The following is a 16260-nucleotide window of genomic DNA, read 5'->3' on the forward strand; positions in this document are numbered from 1 at the left end:
GAGGGAGGAGGGAAGGTAAGAAAGGGTGAACCATTGCACTTTTCCCCAAAACCTTCAGTTTTGTTTCTCTGATTCACTTTATGCAGATACCATAATTTCAGAGCCAAACACATGGCTAAATCTGGGAAATAAGCTATGGACACCCCTCCCCTCAGACCCCTGCCCCTTATTCAGACATCAAGGCATTATGCAGCTATTTGTGTGATCCAAAGAAAATATCATGCTTTGTGCGCCACTGATGTACTTGTTAAGTGAGAAGATTCAAATTTGGCCACCCCACTTTCCAAACCCACTGCTGATGCCGTCATGAGGTGATCCAAAAAACTTTCATTCATGAAACTACACAAAATCTATAAACATTAATTATTCCTTAACAATTACCAGCAAGAGTCTAATCATGGATAGTACCATATTGACATTTAAGTCTTGCTAGTTTTCCTTGTTGAAAACAATTCTCCTCTCCTTATGACCCTCCCAATTTAGTAGGGCAGCTGAAAGGGCTGTCAGCTGGGGCAGGTCTCACCCAGCATGCCCAGGGCCACTAGGCAAGTGTCCATACAAAGATTACACAAGTGGATAAAATGCTCATTTTCCTGTTGTGATCCTAATGAAGAAAAAGATTGATGAATTCAAAATAAAATTTACAAAAATTGAACCCCAAAATGACATGTTTGTTGGACAGTACAAATGCATATATTCCATTATATTTCAGTAACTAAACTGATTGAAAAAGAACATTTTTCCTCTCTGCATGCAAATTATTATTTTTGTTTTGTCTGAGGTTAACTTCTAGCTAGGCTGACTCCTACTGGCTCCTGCTCAACTTGCTCACCACATGGTAGAGCAAAGAAATACCATCATAAATGCATACAATTCAGCCATTACATCTTAAAAATGAAAATAGTGTTATTGAACTAAAATGTTACAAAATATCTTACTTATATGATGAATATTAATTATCCTTCCTGAGTGGATGAGATTGCAAGTCTCAGCTCAACACATGGTCCTTGTCATTGATGGAATGTGTACATTAGTACAGGTGACATTTGATATTAGAAAAGTAGGTTTGAAAAGTTTGGTTTGTCCTATTTCTGTTGTCTATCAGGTGCCTGGATGACACTGATGAATTAGCTGAGAGTAGTGATCTTAAAGGGGAGCATTGGTTTAATTCCTGTGATTACAAGTCTCAGCTCATCACCTGATTGGTTGTTGGCATTGATGGCATATGTTCATGAGTTGCCAAGGCCTGTGCCATTTAAGTAAATTGTTCATGCGGAACATTGTCCTTATTTACAACTTTTTATATCTAAACAATGAAATTAAAACTTCATTGTTACTTAAATCACATCAAATTTATGCATGTTGATGACCCACATTTGACTTCATCACTTCTCAGCAATAAAGTACCTGTCTGAACATATGATATTCCACTCTAAATTTGCTGAACATGACATTTTGTCACTAATATCTGAGAGTTAATCCTAATATTTGAATATTCGTAACAGCATCTGGCCATTTTTAAAAGTACACATTGGATAGATGTGAGGAGGCAAACTGTTAAGTACTTGGGAATTTGAAAGGATTTCTACTTGATAGGCACACTGGTAGTGTGCAAACTGGTAGTGGGACAAAATGACCTGTTATCTTCTCAAACTGCCAAAATGTTGATGAATGAAAACATAGTATAGAAGCTTCTACTTCTTAAATGCATTTTCATATATTTTGATAACTACTTTCAAGAAAATGTAACAGTAACTTCAGTCCCATACAGAAACTAGAATTTCTTCACACATTTACTGTGCAAAAAATGTTTATATATTCAAAGCTAATTGTTGAGTGCATATTCCAGTTGGTTCATGGTGAGTCACTCTAGAGATCACAATTTTGTTTTGAGGTACTGATCAAGTTAGGTCTATAAACAATTATCTCTACATTTGACAAATTTCACTATGATGTCTTTGTTGGTATTTCAACAAAACTAACAAGTTAGTTTTAAGCAAAGTTCTGCAAAAGTTTGTCAGCTGCAAAACCTCACTTTAAACATACAGCCGGCTGTTGGCCAACAGGTACTGATAGAGTGCTGCAATATTTTTGTACCTTTAAAGTAGGGGGCTACCATGGACCATGATATTTTCTAAACCAGCCCCTTACTATTACCCTCAAAATAACAAAATAAATTACTGAATGCAAATGAAAACTCCCATTTTATAAGGGTAAATTTCCACTGACTCCAACCTGTTTTTTATCATTTAACCAATAACTCATTTGATTATAAATGAATTTGGATTCTACACTTGTGCAAAAGGAAATATCATCTGCCATTAGATAATCACTAGTTATGGCTGGTACTTATAGTGGCTATCTTTGGTGTGGAAGCTATAAATAATCAAAAGTTGCTGTGAGTCTTAACTACTCTGGATCATACCTTGCCACTTGGATTTGTTTTTAACAAACATTCATTTTCAGAGCAACATGTCTCTGATACAAAATGGAAAAAAAAAATCAAACAAACCATATTAAAGAATTCTTTCTTTAAACTTTCTACCTATTATAAGATTAAACAGTAGTAATTATTTCTTAAGCGGCGACTTATGGGACATCATCCAGTTTTGCTTCTGCTTTTAACTTACTGCTCTCAATGTCATTGCATGTGTATTGTTTTTATGATTTTAAATGTTTTGTGATGTTATCTCTCTTTTTTATGTAGTTTCATAATAAGATCACCCTACACCAGGACTGCCTCCATCATGTACAATCGGAGTGTGATAAGGAAGACTTTCAAGTGAGGTTCATCATTGATACCATTGGTAAGATGTAAAAAAAAAATCATTTAATGCCTTTTTAGGATATTCTGTATGATAGTGCATCAAATTCAAGTGGGAAATGATCCACAGCTTAAACTATAAAGCTAAGACTAAAAATTTCAACTTGAACGTTGGTCAAATTGCTTTTACTGACATTGGAGTACAGTATGTTAAAGGTAGTCTGTATTGGCCCTAAATTTTGGCATGCTTAAATTGCTAGAAGTTTTCAAAAAGCACTAACCTTGAGGTCTTTACTTTACTTTCCAAACTGTTCTCATATTCTAAATGAACACACAAGATGACTGAATGTCCCAGTGAGATAATTGATTTAGTTCCAATATGGAAATTACCGCCATTTACTGTTGCTCAATGGAATACTATTATGAAAAACAAAGCAATTTTTCTTCCTGCCACTGGGATTGGGGTGGGGTGGGGGGATGAGGGGGTCATGCCCAGTGTCTCTCTCATTTTGTTTTGTCCTTTTTGTGAGTGGGGGGATGGGGGGTGTTCATTTAGAAGAGTTGGTCTTGATAACATTACTGTTTCATAATAATGGTTGTACAGATGGAGGGATGGGGGTTAGCAGAAAGAAGGGAGATTATTTAAGAACAAAATCACTTGTAGAACACCAACTGTGTATGGCCTTCTGTGATTGTTCCCAATCCGATATGGAACGCGGGAAGTGAGGCTGTCCAAGATTGAAGACATTGGACACAACATCAAAGAATTCTTCAATTTTCTTTCCCTGTATCAGAAAATCTTTTTCAATCCATTCCTTTTTTGACATCTTGACAGGAAGAGGAGTGTTTGCAACAAAGTAAATCAGGCAAGGTGATTTCTAGCTAGAGTATAGAGGAGAAATAATTTCTCCTGAGGAGGCATCCAAAATAGCTAGAACCAAGGAAGATGGCAACACCTTCTTGTACTTTTATGAGAATGGTGGAACTATAGAATGGTAAGTTAAAATGTTTGCTTCCCATATTATGGTCTGTAAATGTTTAATTTTTCTTTGACTATTCACAACATTAAGGATAACAATTTAAACTTTGAAATGCATATTTTGTTCTATAAATATTCACAAAATGGAGGGTTCGAATGTCACACTACTTGCTAATTTGTGAGTAGGATTTTATTATTACCAGGAGAAAATGAAAGGCACTACTATTTTTCATGGCGTAGCCTAAATTCCCTGAGAATATTCGCTGCATATTTCTACAAATAAAACCTAGTCTACTTTCCAAAGATTTGTCTGATGGAGCGAGATATCACCTTTGAATTACACTGATTTTTCACCAGAAGTGGACTTGAAGCAAACAAGGGTGATGTCAGAGTTATGCACTGACAACAAAGTGTTTTTTTTTACCTTTCACAAACTACTGTATGTTTGCACCTTGGAATGAATAACTTGCAAATCAGGAATCATACTTGATGCTTGGGGTTGACTTTTGTGTGAAAAGAGACAACTTCAAATGTACATCAAAACATATGACTTGAATCATATTCCTCCAGAATGTTACATTCATTTTCCTATTTAACCTGTCAAAAATTCATTTTGGCTTGTACTATCATATACTATGAGTGATCTGTCTATGTAGCTCTCTATACAGTGTGTCAACTTTTACAGTTGTTCAGTCCTGCTCCTTTGGTTTCATAGTCATTCTGAATTGTTTTTATAATCCACTTAAACTTTCAATTTGTTGCCCTCAGTATTGATGCTACAGACACAGCCTGTGTTGCAAAGATGGTAAATGATGAGATTGGCAGGGAGGCCAATTCTGTTATGAAGAAACAACTACTTGCAAATACTTGAAGGAAGAGTCTGTCTCTGTTTGTTTGCCCTAAAAGACATAAAACATGGTCAAGGACTTCGGTACGACTATGGGCAAACAGATTTACTGTGGTGAAAGAAGGTAAGAAAGAAATTGCAAGGCATGAGTAAATATTTACTTAATAGTTAAACTTTAATAGGGTATGGAGAAATATGTTTAAGATAAATTCCAGTATACCCAGTATCTGAAGGAGATCGTTCACTGAATACCACCTGGCTGAGGATTCTGTCCGTTACAAAAAGCTTGGACATTCCTCCAAACAACATGAATCTTTATTCATATAAGAGATGCAGGATTTGCACAAAATTGCTATGCCATGGTGATCAGTTTCTTACAGAACAAATCATGAGGGTGGGATGCAGGACATACATGAATGTATGAAGGAGTGAGCCCTTCTGGCTATCTGCTTAGCTGCTTCACTTTACATTGGCAAATCTGCCTTAAAATATCGAAAAGACCATTTAGCTCAGAACGATAAGATAACTATTGAGAAATGTACAAGACCCTAGGAATGAATATAAACATCAAGTATGGGGGGGGGGCACTCTGAGCAAAGATGTGTTCAGCTTTGTGTAAAGAAGGAAGGTGTACTCTGTGCACACTGAAGCAGCTGAAACTATGGTCTTAACAAGACTAAGTATGATAGAGGGTTTTAACCTTTTGCAGGGCTTCAAAGATATCTCTCTTTTCAACCTCTAACTGTGGTAAGTGTTTCCTGAAGAAAGACCACCATTAGAAATCAATCAGCAAGGTAACAGAGAAAAGTATTTTAGTAAAATAAATAGAGCTTGACAAGAAATGTTCTTAGTAATTGTGGGATTCAAATGTTGGAAAATTCGGGGCAATAACATACCTGAATGATAAACCCTAAACGAGAGCGTACAGTAACCACTTGAAAGTATTCTACAGAATGTAGTTTTGGCTTGCAAAGTGTTATTGATCAAGCATTAGCTTACATACTACATAGGAAAGGCCAACTGGAAATCTTTACTTTCCAAACTATTCTCATATATTCTACATGAACACATAAATTGATTGAATGTCCAATTGAGGTAAATTTATCAAGTTTAAAAAAGGAAAGTACCTCCATTTATTGTTGCTCAATGGAGTACTATTATCAAGACAATCCAATTTTCCGTCCTGCCACCTGTGGGGAGGGGTGGGGGTGAGGGGGGTTGGATCATGCCCAGTGTCTGTCTCATATTTTGTAATATGTATAGTACCAGGGTAATGCAGAGTACTGTTGAAACAGCTTTATGGAACTTTATGACACTTTCCTTGGGGGGGGGGGGGTGGGTGAGTTGGTCTTGATAACATTACTGTATCATTATAATGGTTGTACAGATGGAGGGATGGTGGTGAGCAGAAAGAAGGGAGATTATTTAAGAACAGAATCATTTGCAGAACACAAACTGTGTATGGTATTCTGTGATTGTTCCAAATCCGATACATGTATGGGGGAGTAAGGCTGTCCAAGGTTGAAGACATTGAATGCAACATCAAAGAATTCTTCTATTTTCTTTCCCTGTTCAACCCATTTTTTTTTTAAGGTCTTGACAGGAAGGGAAGTGATTGCAACAAAGGAAATCAGGCAAGGTGATTTCTAGCTAGAATAAAGAGGAGAAATCATTTCTCCTGAGGAGGCATCCAATAGAGCTAGAACCAAGGAAGCTTGCAACACCGCCATGTACTTGTATGAGAATGGTGGAATTATAGAATGGTAAGTTAAAATGTTTGCTTCCCATTTTATGGTCTGTATATGTTTAATTTGTTTTATGACTATTCACAACATCAAAGATAACAATTTAAACTATGCATATTTTTTTTCTTTAAATATTCACAACCTCCAGGGTTCAAATTTTGACTATATCAATCACTAATTTGTGAGAAGGATGTTATTATTGGCAGGAGAAAATGAAAGGCACTAGTAATTTTTGGGGAGTAACCTAACTTACCCTAGAATTTTAGGTACACATTTCTACAAATAAAAGTCTCCTTTCAGAAGATTTGTCAGATGGAGGGAGAGGGGGGGGGGGGGGGAGGGTAGCATGACCAGAGGTTGATATTTAATGTTTTGTGGAATGTGGAAGAGAGGGAGGAACTTTTTTCTAGAGGTAGGGAGTGGAGTGGCTGGCACAAAGCAATCCACTAAGTTAAGTGCAGAAAATCTAGCCTAAACATTTGTTTAGAAGAAAAAACATTTTTTTTTTTTATGAAAAACAAAACAAATGCATAGCCATGCTTACAAGTTTTACATGTAGTCACCTGGAAGTGGATCATGGAGCTAAGAATAATAAATTGGGAAGAGGGGAGGACTGGGGAGAGAGGGATGGGTGTTTATAAGGTAGGTAAAAGGGAGTGCTGGCACCATATGCCAACCACATTTTGCTTAACACTACACTCAGTCAAATGGGAGAAGCCAGCCTATTTACATGTTGACAAAAGTAAAATTTGCATAGACTTGTGTACAACATTGGATGTAGTGATCTGGCAGTGGATGCTAGCCTAATTTACTGAGGAAGAGGGGGTGAGCAAGGACTGGGGTGGGCAACAGGGAATTAAAGAAGTATTGATATGGAGTCATTTGATAGTTTTCCATTTTCAAGCTAATTTGAGAGACGTTTGATATTGGTGTTTGAAATCTTGTTCATGTTTTTGTTGGTCTTAAATTTGAAATAACTTTTATACTTACACAAAGAATCATATATAAGCTATCAGCACAATTAAAGACATCACAGAGAATAACAGTCTAATAAGCAATCATGTGTCCACTGAATAAAAACAACAAATATCAATGATTAAAAGTGGTTATATTGAATAAGAATTGGATGCAAATTCCTCCAGAATGTTACATTCATTTTCCTATCATACGTGTAAAAAATCCTTTTGGCTTTGACTATCTTATGTATTGGAGTGATCTGTCTACGCAGCTCTCTAAACAGTGTTTCAATTTTTACAGTTGTTCAGTCCTGCTCCTTTGGTTTCATAGCAGGGTCTTAGCTAGCAATGCGTCTCGCCGTCTTTGAGACGGCTAGATCGAAATGAAAGACGGCCGAATTTGAGTGGGACGGCTTTTGAGACGCCAATAAATGGCTCTGTAACTATTAGTTATTTGTATGTTCTGCTCAGTCAACGGGCGCCGCACTTTTAAAATGATGACACAACACTGTGAAATAATCACTGAAAAAAACCCTGACAGTCGATCCTTTCGTTATAACAGCTTGGAATACAGTACAGTCAAAAACACAATATAAAAACCTACACTCAATAGCCAACCACCTAGCTAGCTAAAAAAAAATCGTTTCGTCGCGTGATCATTTTTGCGCACCCGTGTATTTGTATTTATTCTTTCCAAGCCAGGTGTTGTGTATCACGGTACTGTGGAAAGAGTGAGCTAATATTGAAAGCTCCTGCGATGTTTTCCTTATATACCTGAAAAGGCAGGAGGGAAAAGTTTTGCGTCGTAGTAACGACCATGCAGTCTGTCTAGTTTCAAAATGGCGCGAAATTTCCGATTAATTTATATTAATGTGATATTGCGCGGGTTCGAGAAATCATTTGTCAAGGCAATACAATAGGATGTATGCAACACAAGCCATCTTGCTTCGCAGTTAGTATGAATATCAACCCTTTTTTCATTACGGTCGCATTGGCGATGACCATTCTCGGCTGGGGATGATAATTTCTGGAAAAATTAACGATAGTCGCCAGACCTATAATACTGTGGCGATCGGTTTTTGCAACTGAAAATTTCACCAATACTTTACAAAAATAACGAAGGTACCCACACGACGCGGCCCGACTCACCGGTTCCTAATTTATTACCCGAATCCTACGCAGAGTGTGATTTTTTTTTTGCAAACCGATGGTTAGGCAAATTTCCCATTGACCAAGTTAGTGTGGTGCAAGGCTACCATGTGGTCGAAGATAACAGCAATAACGAAAGTATTCCATTGATATCTTATAACTGCGTCACAATTTCAGCTAATAAACAGACGGCTAGGCTAGATTACCCCCATTTTGACTTAGTGTGATGTTAGGCAACCATATGGTCGAAGTTGTCGAACGTAACAGCAATAATGAAAGTATTCCATGGATATCTTATAACTGCGTCACAAATTCAGCGAAGAAACAGATGGTTAGGCTTAGCTAGATTTCCATTGACTTAGTGTGGTGTTAGGCTACCATGTGGAAGAAATGATTGATTCAATCGTTTATTTCATAGAAGGAGAGGTTGACAAGGAATTTTACGAAATGTTTATGGGTTATAGACGGGATAACAAAACAATAATCAGCGCAAGTGGCTTTTTCCTAATCGTTTATTCCAAATGCGATCAAATTGCGCGAATCGCGCAATCTAGTGGCTAATGCGAACCCTGGGCCTGCATATAAGATAGTAGTACTAGTAGTAACTGTTTAAGAGCTAAATTGGATATTTATATGGTCTGATCCAATAGACGTGGAGAGCAAGCATAATCAGCGGCGGCAGTGTGAGCTAGTAGTAATGTCAACTATATGAAGTACAGTAATTAACAAGTTAATAAAAGAAACAAAAGCAAAGAAATTATTGAGGAAGGTTTTATACCTTATCTTACACCTACGTATTTGAACATGAAAACATAAAGATATTTTTCACCGTACCCATTTTGTTAGAAAATAATATACATTAGCCTATTATTTTAAAATCAAAATGTACTACGAGCCACTGACATCAGTACTAACTACTAGCTTCAAAGTTCAACGTTAGTAGTCAGTACCGTGACAGTAGTGCTACTCGATGTTGAGCCTAGGCCTTTTTTTTTTGCACTAATATTTAGCATATCGAAGTGGCGATCACATTTTTACGAAGACCTAGAGAGGACATGGTAAAAAAATATATTTATTACGTACGTACGTGATAATTTTACGTTCTATACCGAAGATAGTAAGAAGTGGCGGTACGCGGTACGTATATACTGTAACACATTTGTCTACATGCAAGAAGTCAGAAGTCAAGCTTATGCAGCCTATAGACTAGTTAACTCAAAAATGCCGGAGACAGACAATTAAGGTACGTTCGTTCGACTAACAGTAACACCACATGTATGCCTGTACTTAAGCCGCCACAATTTTGTGCTGGAACTCATTCCCGGATCATTAGTCCTAGGCTCAATTAATGCATAAATAGGTCTGGCGTATGTTAGACCTAGGCCTCACGTTAAGCTTGTGTTCATTGAATCTCACGTGGATAGGTCATGGGCTAGGCCAGTGATAAGGCCTGTGTAGTGTCTATTGCCGCTGTCGATCCAAGATGATGTTACGGCAACTCCCTGGTAGATCACTTAAACTCCCCAGCCTATGCACATATAGCCAGGGTAATACTAATAGATGGGCGAAGGTATTTGTTAGAACAACTCCCTGATTGAACTCACATTTTATAGGCTAGGTAAGGGTAGGACAGGACTACCCTACACTACAGATAATTGTTTGAGGTTTATTTTTAGCCTTGAAATTGATTTTTAAAGTATAAACGTGGAATTTTATGTTGATAATCATATCGTGTAGCCCTCCTGCATCAACAGCTAGCCCATTTATTATAATAACTACCACGTCAAATTCAATTCAATTAAGGTTAGTTGCTAATCTCAAATCACTACATTGTATCAGCTACTGTAGTATTAGTATAAGGTTAGCCTACTTTACACACAAACCTAACCTAACAGGTTACTAAATGTCAAAGGAGCCTAGGGTTAAAAACCACATAAAATGCCCTGTGGAAAACAATCCCAAACAGAAATAAGACTGACCAACTCAGAGAATTATTCCAAGATTAAATTAGGGTAAGGGTTAGGTTTTCAAAAAGCATGGCACAAACTATTAGACTGAAGAAAGCAATTAATTTTCTTTTCATTCTAGTTCGTTAACACACCATTTAATACTTTAATTGTTTCATTCCTTTCCTAGATTGGTACAAACTGGAAGAGGTGAAAATGAGAAATTGAGAGAAGCTACCAAGTAACACAGCTTTGCAATAGTAAAAGGATGTCTGTGGCTTGGATGATGCACATCAAGAATGTGATTGTCGCTGTTTTTATGAGAAACAATTTGATGTTTTGCATTTCAATTCATCTCTCTGTCCACAATTGATAATACCTGTTGGTACAACTTCAATGAAACTTGCATAGAGGTGGCCTGTGATGAAAAGACTTGTGGAAGTGCTCAGGAATTTTATGTCAAAGGTCATTTAGGGGTCGGTTTAGTTAATTGTTTGGAAACGCGAGTCCACGGACGGACATGTGGATGTATGCAAAACGTGATCATAATTATGGTCATTCGGGCTCGGAGTATCAGAAATTTCATGTTCATGGACACTTTGGTTTATACTTTAACTACTTAACTGTTAGCTCAAAATCTTTTCAAATTAATCTTTCTTGTGATTATAATAAGCTTAACTTACCACTTTCTATTGGAGTTAAAATAATTTGCACAAGTATGTGGGGTCCAAGGATGAGCTTATTACTAAAACATTTATGGTATCGTTGGAAGCCTAATTATTGTCTTGCAGATGTTCGGTTTGTCTGTGCAAAGTGGTAAAATATAATTGTAATTAAATTAAAAATATGAATTAATTCCCAATAAGTAAATAATTAAATTAAACAAATCAATTTGGTATTAGGTCATCCCTATCATTAACAATGTGAACAAAGATCTTCTAAGACCTTCCTATCTAGTTTAATGGTTGTCAGTATATGCCCCAAATTATAGCACGCTATAATGGCAAGAAGTTTTCAAAAAGTACCTTCCAATTGTTCTCAGACATTTTTAAGGACACACAAGATGACTGAATGGGAAAATTTCCTCAAAGGTTGTAATAAAAACAGTAGAATTCTGACCAAAGGTGACCACATTTGAATATCTAGCATATTTGGGGCTAATACAGCATACCTTTAAAGAAAAGAGGCTACTGACACAGGGCTGAATTTTGTCGTAACAAAGGTTATTGGGAGAGAGGCTTTGATCGAGTATTTCAAGAGACAGGTATAGGGTCCATTTCTTGTTCTGTACTGAAAACTGTTCAAGTGATTTCCAAGTTGAATCCTTGTGCAAAAGTGCTGATCAAGGTCTTGGTATCCCTGTTACATTTCACAGTTGATGTCGAGCAATCAGAGCTTCAGCATGTGACGATGGTTATGCTGTAAATATGTCCTCAAAATTTTGATTTCAATATTGCATTTCTTATATTAATTCATTGTATTAATATTTAAGGAATTAATTAAACTAAATTGCAAAGTTCACTTATTACTCAAAATTCAAAAGTAATGGAGATGCAAATAAAGTTAGCTTATCAGTAACATTGATGATGTTGTTTTATAATTTATGTTCTGCTTTTTCTCAATTTGAATGCATTGCAACTTAAATGGAGAATATGGTGGCATATTAACAAGGAAAGGGGTGATTTAACCAGGAATGAGGTGGAAAATCAGTTTAATATTAACCAGGATAATGGTGACATCAACCAGGAAATGTTGTTTAATTTAACCAGAAAGGGGTGGAACATTCTGTGATATTAACCAGGATAGTATTTGCATCAACCAGGAAATGTTGGTTAATATCACAAGGAATGAGGTGAATACCCATTGATATTAACCAGGACAGTGTCAAAATTTCACCACGAAATTTAACCATGCTTTCCTGGTTATATCTACCAGGATTTTGTTAAAATCTCATTAACCAGGCAACTTGGTGAAAACAACCAGGATATATAGGGTAGCATATAAACGCAACTCCTGGTGAAAATTTCACCAGGTTGTTTTTAAAGTGTAGGCCTATACGTAGGCCTTCTTCGTTATAATTATCAAATACGTACGTGATATCACTACATAAGTACGTAGTAATTATTACGTACGTACGTAATAACACTACGTACGTACGTAGTAATTATCACGTACGTACGTGATATTATTACGTACGTACGTAGTATTATCACGTACGTACGTGATAATTATTACATACGTACGTAGTATTATCACGTACGTACGTGATAATTATTATGTACGTACGTAGTATTATTACGTACGTACGTAATAACACTAAGTACGTACGTAGTAATTATCACGTACGTACGTGATATTATTACGTACGTACTTAGTATTATCACGTACGTACGTGATAATTATTACGTACGTACGTAGTATTATTACGTACGTACGTAATAATTTTTTTTTAACCATGTCCTCTCTAGGTCTTCGTACATTTTCATTCTGGGCCACCAGAATTTGGAAAAAAATATAGATATAGTCGCCACAGAATATCCTCCTGGTGACCGCATTCAATGGGAAATGAAAAAGGGTTGAGTATGGTTGTAACCATGGTAATATATGAAGACATGAGCTTTTTTCGTGGATTTCCTTGATTTCTTTTCTACCTCCGAAATTTACATCTCTCAGTTTCCGTTAATTTCTAACAACAGCGTTACTGTATCATTTGATCCGTCATTCGCATGTTTTTCATTACCGAATCGATGCATATCCAACCTGCAGAGGGACAAAAACTATTATCCTAACACACTGTAGCATACGCAAACTGGAGCTTATACCGCAAATTTTTCTCTGGATTTTCATAACGTTCCCAACATGATTGCAACGATATTTTCATAAATTTCCCATGATTTTCAAATTTTTTAGTATCATTAGAGAAGTGACAATTGAGGAGAAGTGTAGTGCTATAGATGCTGAATAGTATTCCAGATTAAAACAGACCATTGTGTACATTTTATGAACAGTAACATTTTAAGTATGGGTCGCCATGATTGAAAGAATCAAGTAGGGTGAAAACAACAGGCTAGGCACGTGGCTTCAGTGTGCATATTTTGGCGTGAAACTTTGCTTTTGAGTGTTTTAATCAATATAAAAATCTTTATAAAATAGGCACCAAAATGTTGTCTTTAAACCTCGAATTTCTCAGAGCTTCTGGGGGCTTGGACCCCTATACCCCAACTGGGGCGTTGCCCATGGACCCTTCCACAGGCCCTAAGGCATGCCCATCGACCCCACCTATAACTGTGTCGCGTTGCAAGCTGACTGACGCCAACGGCGTTAGTATAGTATCACCTACAAAGTTCAGTGATTTTTTTTACCCCAGGCTCATCCCTGTATGGATGACATTAACAGAATAAAGGCATATACTTATTAGATACACAGTAGGCTATATATAATTGTAATATATCAATTACTATAAGCTGTTTTCGTGGTGCACTTTTGCACCTAGTGTTTTATAGCACTTATTATGTTTGAATTCCCCCAAAAAATCATGATGGCTTAGGTGTTTTCACAGCTTTCTAAGCATACTTTTAACCCCAATTGTGTCAAATAAACCATTGATAGGGGCTGGGCTTCCAGGGGCCCTAAGGCGGGCCCCTGGACCCCACCCGTTATAGGCTTCGCGCTTCGCGCTCGCGCAGACGCCTTCGGCGCCAGATGGATAGTCTCCTGAGCAATCAGTAACAGATGAGACACCCTATTTGAAATTTCTGGCTAAGACCCTGTTTCATAGTCATTCTGAATTGTTTTTATAATCCACTTAAACTTTCAATTTGTTGCCCTCAGTATTGATGCTACAGACACAGCCTGTGTTGCAAAGATGGTAAATGATGAGATTGGCAGGGAGGCCAATTCTGTTATGAAGAAACAAATACTTGAAGGAAGAGTCTGTCTCTGTTTGTTTGCCCTAAAAGACATGAAACATGGTCAAGAACTCCGGTACGACTATGGGCAAACAGATTTACTGTGGAGAAAGAAGGTAAGAAAGAAACTGCAAGGCATGAGTAAAAAATCACTGGTTTGTTAAAGTTTAATAGGTTATGGAGAAACATCTTAAAGATAAAGTCTGGGTCATGATGGGTTTTTTTCAGATTTTAACTTACAAGTGAAAGTTCATATCAGCATTAAGGAAAACTGAATGGATATTGCAACTTTTTCCACATTATGTAGGGAACAGAGTGGTATAAACTGAACTGTGTAGACTTGACAACAAAAACATTTGCTGGCACTAAACACATTTCTAATGTGAAAGATAAGCTTAAAAACACTTTCTGCTAGAATGAGATTTGATTGAGGAAACCTTGGATGTTGTCGTAACCTCATTATTCAATTGCAACTATTTATGTGGTTTGACACATTTCATAAGATTTTTTTAATTTAACCTTTGTGTTAGTTTATACTAATATCACCTTAATACCTTCCCTGGAGTTCAGTACTTGTCTTACAGTACTGATACTTAGCTATGCATGTGACTATGAAGAAGACAAATATGTGCTGTGAAAGCCGAGCACAAGACTCCTTTGATTCTTGTAAAACCATTAAAAAAAAGCATGAAGAAAACTGCTCAAAGCTTCAAGTTTCCTTCGTTATTTCAAATTTATGGAAATTATTAAAAATAAGAAAACTTTTGAACTGTTCTAGACCTACCAGGATTTGAACCCTAAACCAAGACCCAGAGAATTATCAAATTTATAATTTGAAGCAGTGTTAATATCACCTTTCATGGGATTATCAGTGAGGTACATAACTGTGAGAATCTGTAAGATAAAATATATACTTAAAGTTTACAGCAAAATAGTTCAATCTACTTGCTTCTGAACTAAACAGTGAGGGTGGTGTCTTAATTTAACAAATTGTAATGGAAGTTGTCAATACTTGGTAAACTATTTACGAGCTAATAGTGGCCAAACATGATGTGGTAGGAATTAGAAAATATGCAATGAAATATAAGCAAGAAATTTTTGGAACAGAATTTATAACAACCTTCAAGAACATCAGCTTAACCACCAATATGTGCTAGAAATGAAATAATGGTCACTTATGCTCTTTGCTTCATTCCTCAAACTACTATTCTGTAGCACAAAATTTTTAGAACCATTTGTCGTGAATAATCTTTCTCTTCTCAAAACAATAAATAAAAGGTGTTACTGTAAGTTAATTGAAAACAAATGAATGCATGATCTTATATTTCTCAAGTTTATTTTCCTTTAATAATGTTGAAAACAAATATTACAAAACGATATCATGCAGTGTATGAAATATTACAAACCTTGGTCCCTGGCACCAAATGTTCCTATTTTCACCCATCAATCCTCGTCTACTCCCTCCCCACCCACAATCACTATTTACCCATCTAGTAACCTTTGTTATTTACATAAACAGATTAAGAGGGAAATATTCTAAATCTGTTGCATGATATGGATAAAATTGAAAGCAAATAGTTAATAGCCATCTCTGTAATTTCTTCCTCAAAAGAAAGAACTATTTCACACATTTTTGTAGAAAAATAATTATTAAAAGTTTACTTTTGATAATAATAACAACAACTATTGCAAAATAATATATATCTGTGAAGTTAAGATTTCCCTCTACCAGTAAAAAACAGAACACTATTTAAAACAAAAATAGGACAAAATGTACAACAAAAAAACAACAAAAAATCTTGCTTTTGTTTGAGATCTTGAACATAACATACATCGCATGCATCTTGCTCATGTCCAGATGTTTAAAGGAGCATTTTGAGGAAAAATTTAACAAATTTTCTGCCCTGTCAAGATACTAAAATCCCATGCCAATGAAGGTCATTAATTTCACTAGACAACTTCAACC

Source organism: Apostichopus japonicus, chromosome 14 (genome assembly GCF_037975245.1).
Source record: "Apostichopus japonicus isolate 1M-3 chromosome 14, ASM3797524v1, whole genome shotgun sequence".
Taxonomy (NCBI): Eukaryota; Metazoa; Echinodermata; class Holothuroidea; order Aspidochirotida; family Stichopodidae; genus Apostichopus; species Apostichopus japonicus.